Below are 10,218 nucleotides of genomic sequence, written 5' to 3' on the forward strand. Positions count from 1 at the left end.
TTTTTTTATGTCCCTCCCCAAAAAGGAAAGAGATTGGGGGAATTTTCATTATAAATTTATGGTTTCATCAAACACATTGGTAAATTTTTGCAGGTTATTAGATTTGTTCTGGAAGTAACATTTTGCATCCCAGCTTCATCTACTTTAGGCACGTAAGTTCCTTTCTGTGTCTGCACTCTAACTGGGATCTTCCCAGCTACAGTGCTGCCAGTTGTGAGCAAGTGGATGAGTCTGTGCATATGTATGCCAACACCAAGTGCACCCAAAATGGTTCAGCAGATTCTGTTAAGACAGTCTTGAACATTTCTAAGGCAGAGAGCTGGGAAAACTGAGGAAGCAGACCCCTTTCACATGTTGACTTCAGAGCAAACCCCACAAGCCCTCCTATGAACATATATGGCCTCTGTTAAAGAGAGGCCTGGAGCAGAGCTGTTATGAGGTATCTTGATGACCAACCTAAGTTGCCCTTCTCGCTATGCTTTTTCCAAGTGCTGCTGGCCATCCTGCCTGCAGCTTGCTGTTCTGATGCCAGCTGAGCAGGAGTTCCCTCACTGTGCCCTTGTTACAGCTCTGCTCTTATGAGTAAGGCAAGACGTGCTGATGGGGATCAGGAATATGGGTGTTGAGAAAGGGAATTCAGCGTCACTGAGCTATGTCTCTCCCCAGGTGGGGAGTAGGCGAGCATCAGGGACAAAGCAAGCCTTGAAAGCCAGGAGAATGAAAAGCTGTGGCTCTTTTTTCAGCCTGCTTTCTTCCATGTCTGCCTCTGCGTGATGCAAGTGCCAGAAGGATGTTAACAAGAACTACCAGTGACCTCCTAAGCAAGGCAGGGGGTGGGAGGGGGTACACACAAGACATTTCCTGAGCCTGGCAGTAGCCCAGAGCTCTTGTTGCCAGCTGGTGGGCAGTGCAGACAAAGGTTTCATTAGGTTACCTAAATTTTGCTTTCCCTGTGGTCGAGGCCCCCTTGCATGCCAGGCGTAGGAATGGCACAGTGAGCGTGGCTAAGGATCAGACTCTTACTAAGCTCTCTAATGACATTTTCTGCCGGTTGCTTGTCCCTGATTTCCTCCTTCCCTCCACTTCCTCTGTAACATGTTTGAATGAGAAAGTGGGTTGGCAGGAAATTTAATCTATCCTTGTAAAAAAAACCTAACAAAACCAAACCCCCGAAACAAATAGCAACAAAGAAGAGAGATTAAGACACAGCTTGCATGGTGAGTGATTCTTTAGCACTGGATGTAGTCTGGGTCATCTCCTGGATTTAGACTTACTAAATCACACTAATCACACTTACTTAATCACACTTCCCACACTTGGGAAGGGATGATGACTTGCTTCCAGTTGATACGCTCTAATGGGAAAACTGGTGTGGTGCGTGGGCACAAGAAACATTGGCCAAGGGGCCAGATACAGTACAGCCCACAGACTCTGTTGTTTAGCTTGCTTGTATCTAAACCCACTGTGGTACAGGGGCTGAGCTACACAGCCTGCCTTCCAGCTCCCTACATACTATCAATAACTGCAGAATTTCTCTCAGACAGTTATTTTTCTTGAAGGATCTCAAGATACTTTGGCAAGCTGAGTATAGCAATCAGCAGGTCATTGTCCATGTGGACACTTGAGATAGGGAAAAGGTGCCTGATTTGGGTTGCAGCAGCAGCACTTTAAGCTGTGGCAATTTCTAAGGTTGCACAGTAGCCTAGAGACTCTTTTTTAGTGCTCTGCATCACTGAAACAACATTGCCACTCGTGATCCTCTCTTCTTGTCTTAGACTGAGGTTTGTGGCAAAGGCATGTACGCCCCTGTGTCTCACATGAAGGACTAGAGGCATCAGAAACTTGAATTATCTCAGTAGAGAAGCCAGTGTGGCATTAGACTCTCAAAACTGAGATGCATCATTAGGGCTAGAAACCATTACAGGAGTGTGCCATGAACATCATTAGTGCTTCTTCCTCTTGGCTGTGGTTTGCTGCTGGGACAAACATGCACAAAACCAAAGACTACCTTTTTGTGACACAAACCACAGAAAGTTCTTTCCCAGTTCTTTCCTGGGTGCACTTGCAACAATGGCTACGGAACACAGTCTGTTCCTGCTATGTATTAACACAACGTCCATGTTCACAGTTGCTCATCTTCCTTTTGTATGAATGGATCCTCCATGTGCCCATTCATGCCCAGGGACACCAAAAAAGGTTGAAAACAGGCACGACTGTAAAGCCTGTGCACACCCCATGCCTTTGCCCAATCACCTAGAGCACACGTCCCATTTGCCTTTCAGGCCAACCTATTCCACATCTCTCAAATCAAGATGGGTTTTACCGCTCCTCTGGTCCTTCCACAAGTTGCACGCTGGCCTAGAGAAAGTTGGTTACTTCTGGAAAAGTAAATAGGGAGGTTTGAGGGTATTGTCCGAGGAGTGGCTGAACACTAGGCATTTATTCACTCTCCCTCCAGATTTTGGTCACAAAGCTCGCCTTTTTTTGGCGGCTCTATGATGACATCCTCTGGAGGGATGAAGAACTACATCGGCTCCTGCTCACTTGTTCAGTTTGTCTGCACCAGGCTTCACCTCCTTACCAGCTCGTAGGTTGATTTCTTTTCCTTGTGGTCCTGCAAAGAACAAAGTGCTTTATGCCTTGAGTATGAACACCTCTTCCTTTTTTTTTTTTTTTCCCTGTTACGATTATTACTTAGGATCTGCCCGCAGTACTGTGGTGTCTGCTACGTTGTGGTGGGGAGGCTTGAGTGTGTTGTCTGTGTCCCAGCAGCAAATGGTTTTCACCATGACCTGCCTTTAGCTTCCCAGCTCCTCCTCTTGTTATGGTGGCCTGTGATTCAAAGGCATGGGGAATGGGCTGGTGCATGTGCAAGGCTGGGGATCAGATGAGGCACAAATAGTGCAAAATGCTGCTTCTTCCTTATTTAACTGTAACTGCAACTGACTACTTCTTATGGGCTCACAACTGTATTATATTTGTCCTTCTGCCCTGCTGTTGTGGTTGAAAGGAGCTGCCTGGCTGAGTTTTCTAGCTCCTCCACACCAGAGAAATGCTTCAGAGCTTACAAGAGCACCCAGCAGAAAAGCCACTGCAAACTAAGTCTTATGTGCCAGCCAGCCAGCTCTGCGGATCCAAGGCTTCGGTGACTTTGTGAAACCAGCACCCATGTCCATGCTTAGTAATGGGCCCAGATTAGTTGCAACATCAAGGGCATCTGCAGTCTGGGTTCAAATATGAGAGCAAAGTACTTGCTTAGGAAAGTCTAGTGAGGCTTTGGTTCAAAAGGCAGGGTGATTGTGTGCAAACTTCCCAAATCTGGTTTTCTTTTCAGCTATATGTAGATGAGAAATGGAAAACATAGATTTTGGATGTGACCAAGACTCCAAAGCTTTTCACTTTACACAGAGCCATCTCCATCCCCAAGTGGTGGACTTCTGGGATATTAGAAATCAGAGCCTGCTTCCAGATCTGTGTTTACCAAAAGCTGGTCTATGAAATGGTCCAAACCAGAGTTCTAAGACCAGCTACTCAGCAAATACTGTTTGCCTTTGAAATGCATCTTATAATCAGAATTTCTGTGTCAGATCTTAATTTCTATTCTTTGTGGTCAAGAAAATAGAACCCCTGGGGCTCTTCTGGTAGCCTTTCAGCTGGTCTTTGAGATGAGCATTGTGCCCCTATCTGTCCCCAGCACACACCAGATACACAGTAAGTCTAACCTTTCTTTCCACTGACACCAGCTGACACCAGTCCACTGGCTGGGAGGGAGCTGCAGTGCCTAACGGCTGTGTTGTATTTCTGAGCATGGAGTTCAAGGTCTGCATTAAAATTGATCAAATTATTTTTGATAGCCACAAGGGATTCTTGGGCTGTTTATTTTTGTTTTGTTTTCTTTTACAAAGGTTTTTGGAAGTTTTCAGTGACTATCTGTCTTGTAGATACCATGGACACACATCTTGGCATCGTATTTCAGTTCTCATAAACTTAAGTCTCAGCATTAGATTTGTGTTATTCAGAGCTGTTGAAAATCTTGCTTGTTAGAGTGAAGCACACGGGGAAGGAACAGCCTTCACATAAATGCAACTACTACACAAGGTAGTAGTAAGAGAAAATAAGTACTAGGTGCTAGGTTGTTTAGATTATGATCACTGTGATTCTTCCCAATCTGTTACCTTCTTTTAGATTCTTTTTCCTATTCATTTAAAGCTTCTGGTAGTGTTTCTGCTGCTAAGCTATACTTAATAAACAGGAAGCGTATCCCTTTTCCTACTAACACATTACCTTTAACACTTGTTGCCGTGAAGGTTACTGAAATCACTGGAAATGGCTCCCCTCCTGCACTTCCCCCCCAGTCTTTAGCAGCAATATTTTCAGGGACAAAATGAAGTTGTGGTGTGGTTTGGAGAAGTAGAAGAGAAAGCTCTGTTACCTTGTCTCCATCTGAGAGTGTCATGCAATGAAATGGAGTTGTTAAACTGATTGAGTTAACGTGAGGCAAAGCCTGGTGTGCGCATGTGAGCATTTGGGGCCAAGAGCGGTGTAGTTTGATTTAGCTGAAACAAATGAAGGCAGTAATAAGTTAACTTGCAGCAAGGGTATTCACCCACAGTAGCATCCCAGTGTAATGAACACTGGTTTGCAGGCCAGCTGGTATTGAAGCCATAAAACCTCTTCATATAGTGAAGCCAAGTTAAATTCACCAGTCAATCACAGACACGATAGAGTTAAATTCAAACTCCTTTCTGACTTTAAACATAAATGTTCTTTAAATAATTCTTTACTTTGTAGGTATGTGATTTATATCCTTTAAGGGAAGGAAATTACTCAAGAGGACAGAAAAAAAAAGGCACATTAGATGAAGATAAATACATTGGGTGCTTGTGATCCAACAAACGTGCTGCTGGGGTACTAGTCAGACCTGGGTTTCACTTTCAGCTTGTCATTGACTTGCTGCATGACCTGAGGCAAGTAGGGATGCAGACATCCATCTTGGTGGATATCCATCCTAGGGGGCCACAGCAGGATGCTTGGAGTGCGTGTCAGAGACAGACCCATTGGTTAATCTGAACATAGGAGCCTGGGAGTTAAAATGTTAGCTTTAATCTCTCTAAAACTTCTGTTCCCCACCTGGAAAATTGATATAATCTTAAAGAACAGGCTTGAAAATGACTTCAAAAAATCATCTCGTCTACACACACACGCACATGCGCATGAGCACACACAACCCCCACAGGGCCCAACCTAAGAGGTTCAACTAAATTTAATCCCTTGAGGAAAGATGGCTAACTTGCTCTTAAAGATCTCTGCTCAGAGAGCCCACAGTCTTTCTAGGACCAGAGACAAAAGGGAATACTTCCAGTATTGGTTCTGACCGACTGCCTTGTAAGAGTTTTATTTTTAAAGGATAATCTACATTTTTCTTCATGTGCACACTGCCAGCCCTGCGTGTTAACTTTGCCAGATGCCACAGAGAGGGTATGCTAGGAATATACAGACTTCTGTATTTCTCATTAATTTCCTTGTAACCAGAGACCAGGATTTTCCTTAATGCTCACCTGTGTTTTCAAGACTCCCTGGTTCCTTGTCTCCACTCTGTTGGGGTTGCAGCTCTTCGAAGCAGGTGACCAGCCACACTCAAACTAGCTCTTAAGAGATGCAAGAAGGGATTTAATCCAGTTACAGTCAGCTTCCTCCAGCTGACAGGAAAGCCATGGGGGGGGGCTGGTTTTATCTAGCATCAAGCAAACTCAATCCCAAGGTGTTCCCTAAGCACAGGAGAGCTGTGTATTACCTCCACAGGCAGAGCTGTGGTTGGCGTATGTCTGGCCACCAGTTTTATCACTCCCAGCTAACTCCAAAGCCCTCCTTATACTTGGATGGAAAGACTAATTTTTTTTTGCCAATTGGAGAAAAAGAGAGCGCTATGGGTTTCATATTTCTGGTTCTCCTTGTAGGAAATGGAAAGCTTTGGTTGTCGTGTCATGTGGCCTTGAAATAGGGACCATCCACTGGGTCTGAGGAGAAGCAGGTGGGATTTTAAGACTTGACCCAATAACTGAAGGAGCATTGTTACTCTGTGGAGCGGTGCAAAGGCCACTCTTCTCTGTAAACGGGTGTCAGGACCCTGTTAACGCTGCACTGTGCGGTGGTTGAGATTTCTTTCAGGATACCAGGTGGAAGCATCAGCCCTGTTGCCTGGGCTGCTCCTGACAGGACGGCTGTGCATTAACATCTTCCCAGTATGTTGGTAGCCTGTGATCAGGGAGTGTGCTCAGAGGTGAGCTGGTGAAACAGCTGTTTGTTGAGAAGTTGTTGAGAGCCTTCACAGTGAATACAGTTCCTTTACACAGTGACAGCCACGGTACAGACAGCGGCAGCTGCGTCTTCCTCTGTGCTGTCCCTCCTCGTATGCCTCACCTCCAAGGCAGCTATCTTTTCAAGCCAAGTCCCAAAGGCACACTGTGAGACTTCCTCAGCCTCCTGCTCTCAGACCTAGGCCCCTCTGGCTTTCTGTATCTCCTCCCCTTTTCCATCCCTATATCATCTCCAAACTATTCCCTCCCTTGGTGTTTCTCTTGGAGAGGACTTTTCTCTTGTCCCTTGCCTCTGCTTTGCCTCTCCTACTGCTGACAGGTCTGTTCCCTCCCTGCGGACTCTGCCATTCCTTCTCCTCCACTTCCTCCTTCTTTATTTTCCGTGTTCCCTACACTCTTCAGTCCTGTCCTCCTATTCCACAAAGTTGAAGCCTCTCATCTTGTTTCCTTGTTCTCACTCTGGCTTTCTTCTCTGTGGACTTTCCCTTATGCTTTCTTCCTCTGTTCATCCATCTTCTGCCTCCTCCCAATTACCTCCATCTCTCACGATTTTCCCAGTTTTGCCTAGTGAGGCACAGTTAGCCCGTGTGAGTCTCTGAGGGAACTAAAGAGCTGGCTGGCAGGTTGTAAAGATGGTAAGTCAAATGATTTCACCAGCACGCAATGACTCTCTTCTACCATCTCTTGAGAGAGAGCAACTTAGTCTTGTCTGCTCCTCAATGGTGATGGCAGTACATCTCATAGTGAAAATGTTGCCCTGTGTAATAGGCAGCTGGTTATCTCTTGGCATTTGCCTTGCCTCCGAGGTGCAGAGCTTCTTTATAAATGCTGCTAGCAACCCCTGATGTCCCAAATGATGAGAGAATCTACAGCCAAATTTCCCCACCCCTCCTCTAGAGAGATGTAAGTGGGGATATAAACAGCCTTCATGTCGCCTGTCATTCACCAAGGACAGTAAATAACAGGAGTAATGAAAACAGCCAGCCCCAGTTCCTGGCCTCCCAGTAGAGTTGGCAAGGAGGTCAGGCAGGCCATGGAGACTAGTTGACCTTGTGAGCTGGTACAGAGTGCTATTGCTGGACAAAAAGTGTGAGGTGAGCTGCCAGGAGCCAGTGGTTGGGAGAAGCTAGCCACGATGCTATGTGGAAAGGCCATACTATGTGGATACCCTGTGGACAGAGGGCTTTGGTCTCTGGGGCTGCCAAGGTAGCAGCTTCAACTAGCAACATGGACCCTTATTGCAAGGTATCAAACCAAAGCTTGACGTTGAGCTGACAGGTGGAGCCTGAAGTTGCGGGGGGGGGGGGGGAGAAAGAAGAAAAAAAAAAAAAAGCTCTGGACAGAAAATAAGTCTCAGTGGCAGGGAATAAATGGAGAGGACCCAGTCGTCAGTGTTAATAGACGTTTTTTCCCTCCAGACCACGACTGCACTTAAAATGTTCGAAAACAACGGCTTCTAGCAGGGTCCCCTCTGCTCGCCCCCGGTTCCCCAGGCCTGGCTGCTGCGACCCTCAGTCCCCAGCCCTGGGGGCTGGAGCCCGGCCAGGCTGGAGCCTCCGGAGCCGGGGCTGCGCTCAGGCACCTTGCTAGGAGGGACCGTCGGGGGGCAGCAGCATCCAGCGCTTGGGAAGCTGCGCTCCGCGAAACCTTCCGGCGTGCTCCTGACTGACAGTCTTCTGCACCTCATCTCCAGAACCCGGCTCCTTTCCAAATCCCAGTCGCATCGGGCTACGTGGCGGTGACACTTTAACGTGCAGCATATGCATCTCATTTCCCTATTCACTGGGCTATTTGTAAACCTAATTTAAGCGAAATCTCCCCCGACTCTTATCGTTCTAGATAGCTCCGAAGGAAAGGGTGGGAGGGGAAAAATAAAATCAAGTCAGAGAGTTGCCAGCAATGCACCCTTTTTTTTTTTTTTTTCTTTTTTTTTTTTTCCCCTCACCCTCTAGCTTTGTAATCATTCAATAGCTGTGTTGGAAGGACCTGACACCCTGCATTCATATAACCTTGGGCTCAACCTTCATGTCTTCCAAAGCCAACGTCAGAGACGAAAAATCCTCTAGGTTTCCTGGGAAGAGGTGAAGGAGATTGAGTAGCAGATGTACTTCTAGATGGGATTCATCACCTTCTCACTTTCAGAGGGAGAAGGGCCTGCCTGGGTGAGGGGCTGTGCTGAGCATCTCCAAGGCTGGGTGGCAGGAGGTGATACACAGAGGGAAGCAGTAGAGTTTTCAGTGAGTGCACAATTTCTTCCAAGTTATTTAAAAATGCAGTATGTTTTGCTTACATATTACTTTGGTGGGTTTGGTTTTGACAAGACTCACAGCTATGACCCCCCTCAAGATATCCCAGCAAGTAAAAAACATTGAATTTGATTAAATTTTACAGTTAGAAAGGTAAATATTTCACCTCCATAAATTCCTACCAAAGTACTCTTAACCAGATACAGGTTTTTCCCTCTCATTCTTCCCTACTGTGATGCAGCTTTGCTATTCACTGTTTAACAGCTGCTGCTGCTGCAAACCAAAAGGGGGTTTCATCTCCATCCCAGGTGAAGTACTGCTTATTTTTTTCTTTGTTGCTTTGTTTGTTTGTTTGTTTCTCATCATTATAAAAGTGACAAGAACTTTTAAAGATCGAAAAAGGCCATGGCAGTTGTTCCAAAGAGTTTAGAATCTGCTCTCCTGAAGGATGCAAGACGGCTGACTGTAAGATGAATGAGCGGGCACATTTCATGTATGCCTTTGTAGTTTCCAATTCAGTAACGTCTGCGTGTTTGGAGGAGTAGAGGAATGCAGGATTTGCTCACAGATGTTTGAGAGAAGACCTTGGAAAGCCAAATCTCATGTAGGGAGAGATTTGGAGAACGGCATAAAAGGCTTCACAGGGGGGATCGTGAATCCATCTTTGGTCACAAGATCCTTTTAGAAGAGGTGAGGGAGTGACTACTCAAGAGGTTTCAGCAAAGATGCTACTAGAGAGCTGAGTGAAGAAACACATGCAGAGAAGTGGGTGGAAGATGAGTTGTTAAGGTGAGAGCAAAATGCTTCAATTGGACTGTAAAGGGGAAAGAGTACTGGTGAAGAAAGAGCTTGGAGGTGTTTTGAGCAACAGGTGTTGGAGAGGGTAATGGCAGCAGTGTCTTGAATAGTCTGAGGGTCAACACGTTTCATGGTCAAAGCCCAAGGTAATACAGATCGAGAGCAGGTTTTGTTACCTTGTATACATTCTGAAAGCTCTGTAACTGAGCTTTTCTTGTACAAAGAATACAAATACCTTTCAAATGGCAGCTTGGGAACATGTATAACTATTATTCGGCCTGTACTAGACCTCCTTCAAAACTGTCTGGCAAAAAAAAAGAAAGACGGTTAAAAGTTCATATGAAATTTCCATGAAATATTTTCACAGCAAATGTCTGCTTTTCATGGGAAGGCATAGAAATATTTTTCATCACAAAATGAAAAGCTTTCAGGTTTGGCAGTTATTTAGTGGGTTTGAGTATTTTTTTCTTTTCCTCCCTCTTCCCACCACATTGTTTTTTTTCTCACTTTAACGTTTCTCAACATGAAGTCAACATTTTCTCCAGCTGGGGGCATTTACTATTCTCTCCTAGCTGCCGATCTATTTACCTGAACTCTCATCTGAGAAGGCCTTTGGATTTGCTTCTCTATCATGAAATAACTACATTCAAGCCTCAGAAATAAGAAAATAAGTCTTACAATCAGCAATGTTGCATCAGCCTGTGAAATCTCTTCCTAAGAGCACACCAGTTTTGCTGAGAGAAAGGCATAGCCTCTCTTATTACCTGCTTGAGATTTTTGGGGGGTTGTGCCCTGATGTGCTGCTGCCGGAGAAGCAGGACCAGCAGGCGCAGCTGGGTGGCTGTTCAGAGCCCCTG

This window comes from Chlamydotis macqueenii, chromosome 1 (assembly GCF_036417535.1).
Source record: "Chlamydotis macqueenii isolate bChlMac1 chromosome 1, bChlMac1.mat, whole genome shotgun sequence".
Taxonomy (NCBI): domain Eukaryota; kingdom Metazoa; phylum Chordata; class Aves; order Otidiformes; family Otididae; genus Chlamydotis; species Chlamydotis macqueenii.